The following is a 15,785-nucleotide window of genomic DNA, read 5'->3' as shown; positions in this document are numbered from 1 at the left end:
ATAGATAGATAGATATGCATGTAGATAGATAAATAGATAGATTTGAGATAGATAGATTTGAGATAGATAGATTTGAGATAGAAAGATATGTGATAGATAGATAGATAGATAGATAGATAGATAGATAGATAGATAGATAGATATGAGATCGATAGATAGATATATTTGAGATGGATGGATAGATAGATAGATAGATAGATAGATAGATTTGAGATAGATAGATAGAAAGATTTGAGATAGATATGATGTAGACATATAGATAGATAGATAGATAGATAGATTGATTGATTTGAGATAGATAGATAGATAGATATGAGATAGATCTATATTAGATAGATAGATAGATATTAGATAGATAGATAGATAGATAGATAGATAGATATGAGATAGATTTGAGATAGATAGATATGTATTAGATAGATATGAGATAGATAAATAGATAGATATGAGATAGATAGATAGATAGATAGATAGATAGATACATAGATACATAGATACATAGATAGATATGAGATAAATAGATAGATATGAGATAGATAGATAGACATGAGATAGATAGATAGATAAATAGATAGATATGAGATAGATAAATAGATAGATATGAGATAGATAGACAGATAGATATATATATAGATATGAGACAGATAGATAGATATGAGATAGCTAGGTATGTTTTTAGATAGATATATTTCAGGTAGGTAGGTTTGTATGTAGATAGATAGATGTTATATATATATATGAGATAGATAGATAGATATGAGACAGATAGATATGAGATAGGTAGGAATGTTTGTAGATAGATAGATTTGAGATAGATATATAGATATTATATAGGTAGGTATATATGTAGTTAGATATATTTGAGATAGATATTAGTTAGGTAAGAATGTATGTACTGTAGATAGATATATTTGAGATAGATACATATAAGTTAGATAGATGATAGCTATATTTCAAATATATAGATATGTGATAGATGATAAATAGATTTGAGATAGATATGAGATAGATAGATAGATATGAGGTAGGTATGTATGTAAATAGATAAATTTGAGAAAGATAGATAGATATGAGGTAGGTATGTATGTAGATAGATAGATTTGAGATAGATATGAGATAGATGATAGATAGATTTGAGATAGATAGATATGAGATAGGTAGGTATGTATGTAGATTGATAGATTTGAGATAGATATATTTGCGATAGATATATATGAGATAGACAGATAGATGGATAGGTCGATAAATAGATAGATATGAGATAGATAGATAGGTAGGTAGGTAGGTAGGTATGTAGATAGATTGTTATGAGAGATTTGAGATAGATAGATAGATTTGAGATAGATATGAGATAGACAGATAGATAGATAAATAGATAGATAGATAGTTAGATGTTACTGTGATAGATAGATAGATAGATAGATAGATAGATAGATAGATTTGAGATAGATAGATAGATAGATATGAAATAGATAGACAGATATGAGATAGATAGATATATAGATAGATAGATATGAAGAAGATAGATAGATAGATAGATAGATAGATAGATAGATAGATTATTCATTTGAGATAGATATATATGAGATAGACAGATAGATAGATAGATAGATAGATAGATAGATAGATAGATAGATAGATAGATAGATAGATAGATAGATTGAGATAGACAGATAGATAGATATTAGATAGATCTATATGAGATAGATAGATATGAGAAAGATACCTTGATAGATATGAGATAGATAAATAGATAGATATGAGATAGGTACATAGATAGATACATAGATACATAGATAGATATGAGATAGATAAATAGATAGATATGAGATAGTTAGATAGATATATATAGATATGAGATAGATAGATAAATAGATATATATGAGATAGATAAATAGATAGATAGGAGATAGATAGATAAAAAGATATATATGAGATAGATAGATGGATAGATATATAGATAGATACATAGATAGATAAATAGATAGATATGAGATAGATAGATAGATATAGATAGATAGATAGATAGATAGATATGAGATAGATAAATAGATAGATATGAGATAGTTAGTTAGTTAGATAGATAGATAGATAGATAGATTGATTGATTGATATGAGATAGATAGATAAATAGATAGATAAATAGATAGATATGAGATAGATAAATAGATAGATAGGAGCTAGAAAGATAGATAAATAGATAGATACATAGATAGATAAATAGATAGATATAAGATATAGATTGATTTGAGATAGATAAATATGAGATTAATAGATAGATAGATATGAGATAGATTTGAGATAGAAAGATACTTGATAGATATATAGATAGATAGATAAATATATATGAGATAGATTCATAGATAGATATGAGATAGATCAATAGATAGTTATTAGATAGATATATAGATAGATAGATAGATAGATATGAGATAGATAAATAGATAGATATGAGATAGATTGATATATAGATATGAGATAGATAAATAGATAGATATGATAGATAGATAGATAGATAGATAGATATGAGATAGATACATAGATAGATATGAGATAGATAGATAGATAGATAGATATGAGAGATTTGAGATAGATAGATGTGAGATAGATAGATAGATATGAGATAAATAGACAGATATTAGATAGATTGATAGATAGATATGAGATAGATAGATAGATAGATAGGTAGATAGATAGATAGATAGATAGATAGATAGACAGATACATAGATATGAGAGATTTGAGATAGATGTGAGATAGATAGATAGATATGAGATAAATAGATAAATAGATAGATATTAGATAGATAGATAGATGTGAGATAGATAGATATGATATATATATATATATATACATATATATTAGATAGATAGGTTGATAGATAGATAGAAATTAGATAGATTTGAGATAGATAAATAAATTGATATGATATAGTTAGATAGATAGATAGATAGATAGATAGATATGAGAGATAGATAAATAGATAGATAGATGATAGATAAATAGATAGATATGAGATAGATAGATGAATAGATATATATGAAATAGATAGATGGATAGATATATAGATAGATAGATAGATATGATATAGATAGATTGATTTGAGATAGATAGATATGATATAGGTAGGTTTGTTTGTAGATAGATAGATTTGAGATAGGTAGGTATGTATGTAGATAGATAGATGTTATATATATATATGAGATAAATAGATAGATATGAGATAGGTAGGTATGTTTGTAGATAGATATATTTGAGATAGATAGATATTATATAGGTAGGCATATATGTAGATAGATAGATTTGAGATAGATATTAGTTAGGTAAGAATGTATGTACTGTAGATAGATATATTTGAGATAGATACATATAAGTTAGATAGATGATAGATATATTTGAGATATATAGATATGTGATAGATGATAAATAGATTTGAGATAGATATGAGATAGATAGATAGATATGAGGTAGGTATGTATGTAGATAGATAGATTTGAGATAGATAGATAGATATGAGGTAGGTATGTATGTAGATATATAGATTTGAGATAGATATGAGATAGGTAAATATATATGTACTGTCGATACATATATTTGAGATAGATATATATATAAGTTAGATAGATGATAGATATATTTGAGATATATAGATATGTGATAGAAGATAAATAGATTTGAGATAGATAGATAGATAGATAGATAAGATAGGTAGATATAAAGTTAGATATGATATAGGTAGGTAGGTAGATAAACAGATAGATAGATAAATAGGTAGGTATGAAGATAGATAGATAGATAGATATGAGAGATTTGAGATACATAGATTTGAGATAGATAGATAGACAGATATGAGATAGGTAGGGATGTATGTAGATAGATAGATGATATATTAGAAAGATAGATAGATAGATAGATAGATAGATAGTTAGATAGATAGATAGGAGACAGATAGAAAGATATGAGATAGGTAGGTGTGTTTGTAGATAGAAAGATTTGAGATAGATATGAGATAGGCAAGTATGTATGTACTGTAGATAGATATATTTGAGATAGATAGATAGATATAAGTTAGATAGATGATATATATATTTGAAATATATAGATATGTAATAGATGATAAATAGATTTGAGATAGATAGATAGATATGAGATAGGTATGTATGTAGATAGATTTGAGATAGATATGAGATAGATGATATAAAGATTTGAGATAGATAGATAGATAAGATAGATAGATAGATTTGAGATAGATAGATAAATATGAGGTAGATAGATAGATAGATAGATAGATTGATTGATTTGAGATAGATAGATAGATTGATTTGAGATAGATAGATAGATACTAGATAGATAGATAGATAGATAGATAGATAGATAGATAGATAGATACATATGAGATAGATTTGAGATAGATAGATAGATATGTATTAGATAGATATGAGATAGATAAATAGATAGATATGAGATAGATAGATAGATATGAGACAGATAGATAGATAGATAGATAGATAGATAGATATGAGATAGGTAGGTATGTTTGTAGATAGATTTGAGATAGACAGATAAATAGATAGATAGATTTGAGATAGATAGATATGAGTTAGATAGATAGATAGATTGATTTGTGATAGATAGATATGAGATAGATAGATATTAGATAGATATATATGAGATAGATAGATAGGTATGTTTGTAGATAGATAGATTTGAGAAAGATAGATAGATAGATATGAGACAGATCGATAGATATGAGATAGGTAGGTATGTTTGTAGATAGATAGATTTGAGATAGATAGAAAGATAGATAGATAGATAGATAGATTGATTTGAGATAGATAGATATGAGATAGATAGCTATTAGATAGATAGATAGATAGATAGATATGAGATAAATTTGAGATAGATAGATATGTATTAGATAGATATGAGATAGTTAGGGATGTATGTAGATAGATGATATATGAGCTAGATAGATAGATAGATAGATAGATAAATATGAGACAGATAGATAGATATGAGATAGGTAGGTATGTTTGTAGATAGATAGATTTGAGATAGATAGATATTAGATAGATAGATAGTAGATAGATAGATTTGAGATAGATATGAGATAGGCAAATATGTATGATAGATTTGAGATGGAGAGATATATAGATAGATTTGAGATAGATATGAGATAGACAGATAGATAGATAAATAGATAGATAGATTTGAGATAGATAGATTTGAGATAGATAGATATGAGGTAGACAGATAGATAGATAGATTGATTGATTTGAGATAGATAGATATGAGATAGATAGATAGATAGATAGATAGACAGATAGATATGAGATAGATTTGAGATAGATATGTATTAGATAGATATGAGATAGATAAATAGATATGAGATAGATAGATAGATATGAGATAAATAGAAAGATATGAGATAGATAGATAGACATGAGATAGATAAATAGATAGATATGAGATAGATAAATAGATAGATATGAGATAGTTAGAAAGATAGATAGATATGAGACAGTTAGATAGATATGAGATAGGTAGGTATGTTTGTAGATAGATATATTTGAGATAGATAGATAGATAGATAGATAGATATGAGATAGGTAGGTATGTTTGTAGATAGATAGATAGATATTAGATAGGCAGGTATGTATGTAGATATATAGATTTGAGATAGATATGAGATAGGTAAATATATATGTACTGTCGATAGATATATTTGAGATAGATATATATATAAGTTAGATAGATGATAGATATATTTGAGATATATAGATATGTGATAGAAGATAAATAGATTTGAGATAGACAGATAGATAGATAAGATAGGTAGATATAAAGTTAGATATGCTATAGGTAGGTAGGTAGGTAAATAGATAGATAGATAAATAGATAGGTATGAAGATAGATAGATAGATAGATAGATAGATATGAGAGATTTGAGATACATAGATTTGAGATAGATAGATAGACAGATATGAGATAGGTAGGGATGTATGTAGATAGATAGATGTTATATTAGATAGATAGATAGATAGATAGTTAGATAGATAGATAGTTAGATAGATAGATAGATAGGAGACAGATAGAAAGATATGAGATAGGTAGGTGTGTTTGTAGATAGAAAGATTTGAGATAGATATGAGATAGGCAAGTATGTATGTACTGTAGATAGATATATTTGAGATAGATAGATAGATATAAGTTAGATAGATTATATATATATTTGATATATATAGATATGTGATAGATGATAAATAGATTTGAGATAGATAGATATGAGATAGGTAGGTATGTATGTAGATAGATTTGAGATAGATATGAGATAGATGATATAAAGATTTGAGATAGATAGATAGATAAGATAGATAGATAGATAGATAGATATGCATGTAGATAGATAGATAGATAGATATGCATGTAGATAGATAAATAGATAGATTTGAGATAGATAGATTTGAGATAGATAGATTTGAGATAGAAAGATATGTGATAGATAGATAGATAGATAGATAGATATGAGATCGATAGATAGATATATTTGAGATGGATAGATAGATAGATAGATTTGAGATAGATAGATAGAAAGATTTGAGATAGATATGAGGTAAAACAAGAAAAAAAGGAAAAACTCTATTTGGTGAGCACTCTTGTTTTTAGAAAATATAAATAAATTAATACATAACTTTTATTGGAAAAACTGTACAATAAAATATAATATGTTATTACCTGCAGCTGTGTATAATAACACGATTCAAAATATGGTATATCTCACATAAAGAGTATATGAAAAAATATGAATAACCAAAAAGTATAAAGACATAACAAAGGAGAGAGTTTATTCAAAATGAAAATAAAATAAAAGGTTATAATGTCCTGATTGCTAATGCATCTAAGGCCAGATGCACAATAAATGTAGCTAAAATATCAATGTCCGTGCGACTGTAAATATGTAGGAATGACAACACGAGCTTTTAAATCTCGGTTATTTGAACATGCTAGCAACATCAGAAATGCCCTGTCGGATATAAAGAAAATTAAGAAAATTTCATCTGTAGCAAGGCATTTTCTGTTGAAACATAACAGTGATCCTAGACAACTTGAAGCTTTTTGCCTTGAAAAAATAAAGACGGGCATTAGGAGAGGAGATCTGAGTGCGGCTCTATTTAAGAAAGAGACTGAATGGATATTCAGATTGGGCACATTAGTACCCAAGGGACTGAATGAATACAACAGCTTCAGCCCATTTATTTAAAATTTTTGGAAAATTTGGGATTGTTACACCCGAACGGTAAGAATTGTATAGGGGTCTCTATTCCCATTTTATATTTTTTAATTCTTCACTCTATTTCCTTATCACGTTGTAATTCTTCTAAATATTCATATGATATGAATATGTTTGTGTGCGCTTATATATATGTATGTACATTATTTAGATTTGATATTTTCAATATTCACTTCATATTTGTTGTGCACTCTTTATTTGTTTTTCACCTCCCTTTTGGTTTACATATGTGAACCTCATATCACAACATACACCCACACTTTTTCATTACATTTCTATTTTATTATTTCCATCACTATTATTAATTTATTTAATTTCTTTTCCATCTTTATTTATATTTTTTATTTTTATTTTTTCTATATGATTCACATTATAAACATTATATTATATTTATATTCACTATTTTGGTAACTTCGTGCATTTATTCTAAATTATTTTTAATAGTAAAACACATTGTTCATTTATTAATTTTTTCTTCCCAAACTTTTTTTCATGTATCATCACTTTATTTTTTCATTCATTCACAATCACCATTTATATATTATTTTTATTGTTTCACATCGAATATTTATTTGATTATCACCTTTTTTATAATTATTTAATAGTCCTTAATAGTAATTATGATAGTATACGATCACCGCCCCTTTTACGGCTTTACCATGCTATAAACAAGTGTATTACATTCACTAGCAAGTTATGCGGAAACCTGTTTAATACAGCACAAGACTGCACAACATCAGTATAATTGCACTTTGATTATACTGGAAAGATGCTTGCCTGCTCTCCCCCATCATAGCATTGAGCTATTGGAGGATCTCTGTATGTTTCTCCTTTAAATAGATTTGATGTGTCGGGACTTTGTTCAGCCATCTAAAGCTGTTACTATGTATTCAGCGTCTGATGATGACGCTGTCCTTAAACTCATGGCAGCAGTGACGAGTCACTGTATTATTTATGTATATGGACTAAATATGGGGGTCACATATACAGCAAGAACTCTTGTACTCCTCCGGTCCCGATTTCACGAGGACACCTTCTAAGAGGTAACCCCCCCTTCTTTCATTTTCATCATATATGTTTATGGAGTTAGTCACTTTCAAAATTTCAGATTAGGATGGCTAAAAGCCTGCTAATTTTAGCACAGATTTTACAATTTCCAGTGTACTATAGCGGCAACATGAATACTAGCAGGACATGTGACCAGTCCTTATTCCTATAAGGCTAAGTGAGAGGAGGACGTTTACATACCCCCCTTCATTGATATTCACAGGGAATTGACTGACCTGCTGTCCCATTACAATCAATGTGAGACATAGAGATAGGAGGATATTTACACACCCCCTTGACTGCTCCAGTACCCTCAGGATTCTTATTGGTTGTCTGTCCTGTCATTATGGACATAACGCATGGGGATTGGTCCCCTGTAGTACTTAGTCTAAGGCTACGGAGACCGGCTGTTGCAGCTGTCTCCTCCGTGAACAAGCCATTCGGCGAAACGCGCGTCGGCAGGACGGGTGTCTGTGTGTGCGCAGCACATGACACTCCAACTACCAGTTTGTACCCCTTGTATTTTCTTCACACTTTTTATTTTATTTTTCACTTGCTTGGTCAGTATCATTCACACCTGATTTTTTCCACACGGACTCATATTGGTTGTTGCTCTGTGACCTACCATAGTTATTTGGGTTTAAGCACCTATTGCTGATTACTTTAACCCTATATGTACAATAGCACTTAATTTATATTAAAGGATTTAATGGTCCTGATCTGATACTTATTTATAGTACTACACTTTCATATATATTGTGTAGGTGATTTATTGCATATATTTTGTACAGGTTTTGATATGTGTTCATGTTTAAATCATTTTGTTTATATGGTGTAATTGTGTGTCTAATTGCATAGATATTACCATAAACGTACCGTTTAATGATATTACAATAAATTAATATATGTCTAGGGAACCCAGCATAATATTTTCAATTGGTTGCTTATGTATAAAGAGAGTAATTATTTATTACCTTGTATTAGCAACAATCAACTTGGAGGACACCTATACATATGCACATGTTATTGTTAGCCCTGTGGTAATTACTAATCAGCAGCTATCATTGTATATCTCTGCATTAATTTAATAGTTATTTAGCTACGCGACCCCCGGCTATATAACTCTCTTATATTTTTGTGTCCTCTCTATTAACTGATGACAATCTCAATTAGAGTAACTCTCTCATTGGGGGTCCAATGCTCCTTTGTAAGACCCCCAACAGCAGAAGCAAAATATTGAGAAAAGTTGCGGTTATTCTGTTGTTTTGAAGGGTCAAACCGTTTCCAGGTGATCTCTCACTCCCTACCGATGACTTGTGGTCAAATAGGGAAAAGTAGAATCTAGAGAAACGGCATCTTTACCTTGACTATTCTGATATTTCACATTAATGAGAGCACTATAGATACAAACTGGTATTTTTTCTAATGATGCCATAGAGGCAATATATATGTATTATTTTTATTCTTTATTTCGCCATTATTTTTGATGTTTCGATATATCTCTAATTGTGTCATGTGATATTTATTTGATATTTTAGCTACATTTATTGTGCATCTGGCCTTAGATGCATTAGCAATCAGGACTTTATAACCTTTTATTTTATTTTCATTTTGAATAAACTCTCTCCTTTGTTATGTCTTTATACTTTTTGGTTATTCATATTTTTTCATATACTCTTTATGTGAGATATACCATATTTTGAATCGTGTTATTATACACAGCTGCAGGTAATAACATATTATATTTTATTGTACAGTTTTTCCAATAAAAGTTATGTATTAATTTATTTATATTTTCTAAAAACAAGAGTGCTCACCAAATAGAGTTTTTCCTTTTTTTCTTGTTTTGTCTTTGTTGCCTAACTCTAGTGAGCACCACCACTATATTGTGTATCTTTTTCTGGTTTCAGATATTTATTGATAAGAATAGTGGTACTAATAATTATCTTGTCATATACAGTCAGTGCGACGATTTCCCATTTCCCTCTTCCCCATAGTTGTGTACACCTATTTTCTGAGTTTGTACTCAGCTTTCACATTGTCAGCACGACCTATATATTACAACTTTATTTATTATTTGCTCTCTCATATATCAGAGGTTTATATTAATATTATTGTCTTTGGCAGCAAATTGATTTATCTATAGATATCATGGCTAATTTTAATCTGAAGGATGAGTTAGCTACTAAACGGAGAACTCCTGAGGATTTAGATAGTATTTTTTCATCTTCTGGTTTGGATGATATCCCGAACTCCAACTGGGAAGAAGATTTTTCCCAATTAAGATTTTTGCTACACAAACAATTACGAGTAAACTGGGATCTGACAACATTAGAAAATTATAAAAGACATAAGATTTCTCCAAGAGGTTTAAGACCGAAAGTTTTTCCTTCTTTCAGTCTTGCTACATCTAACTTACAGAAGGAATGGGAATCTTGCCTCTTGAAATGCTCACAGGATCTGATGACAATCCTTATCAAACATAACCTCTTAATATTAGAGGAATGTGATAAGGGCATAGAAAATCTAGGGAAAAAGCTCTCCCAGTGGGAACAAGATCATCAGTTCCAACAATGTTTTGATAAGAATAAGAAGGAGCTAGACAACTTTGAGAAAATCCTTATTGAACGTAAACGTCATAAATTTGTTCGGGATAAGAAAGATTTTGCACTAGGGAAAATCTTTAAATGGAATCAACCTACCAAACCATTATATAACAGACGGGATAATTACAACTATTCATCGTCAGAGGCAGAATCCTCAGGAACAGAGGAATACTCAGAAACACAGAGGGATTCCAGATTACTATCTCCCAACTCTATGGTTCCTTTTTTAGACAGTATGAAGGATCTCAAAGGCAGATATCGAACAGGAGGCCAACGAGGAGGGGGAGGAAGAAGAGGAAGGAATACACAGGATTGGGATACTCCTCTACCCTTAAGACAATCTACCAGGATCAACAGAAGGAGATGATAGACCCCCGATTTGATGAAGAGCTTCAAATCATTAATCTTTCAGAGCAGATTTTATCGATAGAACAGATTTCACTATTAAAGAAAGGTATGACTTTCTCACCAACTACAAGCTTCAATCGCTTTCTATGGGAAAAGGATTTAAACCTGTTTGGGAGGAAACTTCTTCTCAAAAAATTCTTTGCAAATCAAGAGAGAAATTTAGAATACTCTCATAACATCATCTCTCAGACCAATGAAGATATTCCACTTTCCAACCGGACACAGAAGTGTTCCAACCTCGATATAGAACAGGATACCCTAGCACTTGATATATTGGAAGAATTGGCAGAAGAATCTGAACCTTCTTCTGGATCCAGTAGGGTCACTACTAGACCTACCTGCCAAAAGAAATCAACATTCTTTCCTCCAGCTAACACTTGTGCTCAAGTACAAGTGTTTATTGAGCTGGTTTCCAAAGATATGGACAAATTGCAAAATATTAGATCACAGACTCAAATCCAGACCTCCAACATCACCAAATTGGAGAGACAGGCCCTCAAAGAGATGCAGGAGTGGAACCATATTGTCATCAAGCCCTCTGATAAAGGGGGCAATATAGTTCTTTGGCCTAAAGAGATGTATGTAAAGGAGGTACTTAGGCAATTACTGGATACCTCATGTTACACATTACTCATGTTTAACCCAACAGAGAAATTCCATTCCCAATATAATAGAATGATTGAAGGAGCCTTTTCACAGGGCACAATCACCAAAATAGAATTTGATTTTTTACAGGTCAGTAGTCCCAAAGTTCCGACCTTCTATGCACTTCCGAAAGTGCATAAAGATGCAAAAAATCCACCGGGAAGACCGATAGTCTCTGGTATCGGAAGCCTTACGGAACAGAGCAGTAAGTTTGTGGATTTACATCTAAGAGATTATGTGCTTACTCTCCCATCATACCTGAAAGATACGAGGGATGTCTTGCAGAAACTGCATGATGTTAGATTAGAAGATCATCATTTATTAATATCTATAGATGTGGAGGCATTATACACCTCAATCAGACATCATGATGGATTAAAAGCAGTAAGATATTTTTTACAAATGAAGGACACCAGTGATTTTAACAACTTTTTGATTGAACTACTACATTTCATTCTTCATAAGAATTTCTTTACTTTCCAGGACAAATTCTACTGGCAAATTAGGGGCACAGCTATGGGTTCCACCTGTGCCCCTACCTATGCGAATCTGTTTCTTGGTTGGTGGGAGAGGGAGGTGGTTTTCTCTGAACTCAATGAGAAATACACACAACACATTATACAATGGTTACGTTACATAGACGATGTCTTTGTTATTTGGGGAGGTAATCAATCTGAATTTATAGAGTTCATTAATATCTTGAATGATAATCAATTGAACTTAAGATTCACATGGGAAATGAGTAAGGATACAATCTCCTTTTTGGACCTCAGAATCAGCAAAGAGATAACTGGCGACATTACCACTAACCTTTACAGGAAAACTACAGCAACGAATAGTTTATTACATGAGAGTAGTTGTCATTTTCCACCAACCAAGTTTAATCTTCCCAGAGGCGAATTTTTACGCCTTAGACGCAATTGCTCTAATGAGATAGATTTTAAAAAACAATGTGATGACCTAACATTCAGGCTTAGGTCGAGAGGCTATAGCCACCGCTCAATAAAAAGAGCCAGATTTGAAGCTTCTAGGATCGGGAGGGATACCTTAGTCTTTCCCAAACCGAAGGCACAAAAGAACAAAGATGAAATCCGCTTTGTCGGTGATTTCTGTAAAGAGTGGCAGGAATTAAGAAAGATTATACAGAAACATTGGCCAGTTCTCCTTTTAGACCCTGATTTAAGGACACAACTTAAAGATGAAGTTTCCATGAGTTGGAGAAGAGCAAAGAACTTGGGAGATCTTTTAACACATAGTCACTTTGAATTTTACCCTAAGAAGATTCCTAAGATTAAAGGGACATATCCCTGTGGAGGTTGTAAAGCTTGTAGTGCCATCATAAGGGTTGATAAGATACAGGACAAGTATGGTAAAATTCATCTTGTTCAGGATTTTTTCAATTGCAACACCACCGGAGTTGTGTATTGTTTGCAGTGTCCGTGCGACTGTAAATATGTAGGAATGACAACACGAGCTTTTAAATCTCGGTTATTTGAACATGCTAGCAACATCAGAAATGCCCTGTCGGATATAAAGAAAATTAAGAAAATTTCATCTGTAGCAAGGCATTTTCTGTTGAAACATAACAGTGATCCTAGACAACTTGAAGCTTTTTGCCTTGAAAAAATAAAGACGGGCATTAGGGGAGGAGATCTGAGTGCGGCTCTATTTAAGAAAGAGACTGAATGGATATTCAGATTGGGCACATTAGTACCCAAGGGACTGAATGAATACAACAGCTTCAGCCCATTTATTTAAAATTTTTGGAAAATTTGGGATTGTTACACCCGAACGGTAAGAATTGTATAGGGGTCTCTATTCCCATTTTATATTTTTTAATTCTTCACTCTATTTCCTTATCACGTTGTAATTCTTCTAAATATTCATATGATATGAATATGTTTGTGTGCGCTTATATATATGTATGTACATTATTTAGATTTGATATTTTCAATATTCACTTCATATTTGTTGTGCACTCTTTATTTGTTTTTCACCTCCCTTTTGGTTTACATATGTGAACCTCATATCACAACATACACCCACACTTTTTCATTACATTTCTATTTTATTATTTCCATCACTATTATTAATTTATTTAATTTCTTTTCCATCTTTATTTATATTTTTTATTTTTATTTTTTCTATATGATTCACATTATAAACATTATATTATATTTATATTCACTATTTTGGTAACTTCATGCATTTATTCTAAATTATTTTTAATAGTAAAACACATTGTTCATTTATTAATTTTTTCTTCCCAAACTTTTTTTCATGTATCATCACTTTATTTTTTCATTCATTCACAATCACCATTTATATATTATTTTTATTGTTTCACATCGAATATTTATTTGATTATCACCTTTTTTATAATTATTTAATAGTCCTTAATAGTAATTATGATAGTATACGATCACCGCCCCTTTTACGGCTTTACCATGCTATAAACAAGTGTATTACATTCACTAGCAAGTTATGCGGAAACCTGTTTAATACAGCACAAGACTGCACAACATCAGTATAATTGCACTTTGATTATACTGGAAAGATGCTTGCCTGCTCTCCCCCATCATAGCATTGAGCTATTGGAGGATCTCTGTATGTTTCTCCTTTAAATAGATTTGATGTGTCGGGACTTTGTTCAGCCATCTAAAGCTGTTACTATGTATTCAGCGTCTGATGATGACGCTGTCCTTAAACTCATGGCAGCAGTGACGAGTCACTGTATTATTTATGTATATGGACTAAATATGGGGGTCACATATACAGCAAGAACTCTTGTACTCCTCCGGTCCCGATTTCACGAGGACACCTTCTAAGAGGTAACCCCCCCTTCTTTCATTTTCATCATATATGTTTATGGAGTTAGTCACTTTCAAAATTTCAGATTAGGATGGCTAAAAGCCTGCTAATTTTAGCACAGATTTTACAATTTCCAGTGTACTATAGCGGCAACATGAATACTAGCAGGACATGTGACCAGTCCTTATTCCTATAAGGCTAAGTGAGAGGAGGACGTTTACATACCCCCCTTCATTGATATTCACAGGGAATTGACTGACCTGCTGTCCCATTACAATCAATGTGAGACATAGAGATAGGAGGATATTTACACACCCCCTTGACTGCTCCAGTACCCTCAGGATTCTTATTGGTTGTCTGTCCTGTCATTATGGACATAACGCATGGGGATTGGTCCCCTGTAGTACTTAGTCTAAGGCTACGGAGACCGGCTGTTGCAGCTGTCTCCTCCGTGAACAAGCCATTCGGCGAAACGCGCGTCGGCAGGACGGGTGTCTGTGTGTGCGCAGCACATGACACTCCAACTACCAGTTTGTACCCCTTGTATTTTCTTCACACTTTTTATTTTATTTTTCACTTGCTTGGTCAGTATCATTCACACCTGATTTTTTCCACACGGACTCATATTGGTTGTTGCTCTGTGACCTACCATAGTTATTTGGGTTTAAGCACCTATTGCTGATTACTTTAACCCTATATGTACAATAGCACTTAACTTATATTAAAGGATTTAATGGTCCTGATCTGATACTTATTTATAGTACTACACTTTCATATATATTGTGTAGGTGATTTATTGCATATATTTTGTACAGGTTTTGATATGTGTTCATGTTTAAATCATTTTGTTTATATGGTGTAATTGTGTGTCTAATTGCATAGATATTACCATAAACGTACCGTTTAATGATATTACAATAAATTAATATATGTCTAGGGAACCCAGCATAATATTTTCAATTGGTTGCTTATGTATA

The sequence above is a fragment of the Taudactylus pleione genome, unplaced genomic scaffold (genome assembly GCF_031769625.1).
Source record: "Taudactylus pleione unplaced genomic scaffold, aTauple2 ptg000314l, whole genome shotgun sequence".
Taxonomy (NCBI): domain Eukaryota; kingdom Metazoa; phylum Chordata; class Amphibia; order Anura; family Myobatrachidae; genus Taudactylus; species Taudactylus pleione.
The sequence above is the reverse complement of the archived record's forward strand: the minus strand, read 5'-3'. Positions refer to the sequence as shown.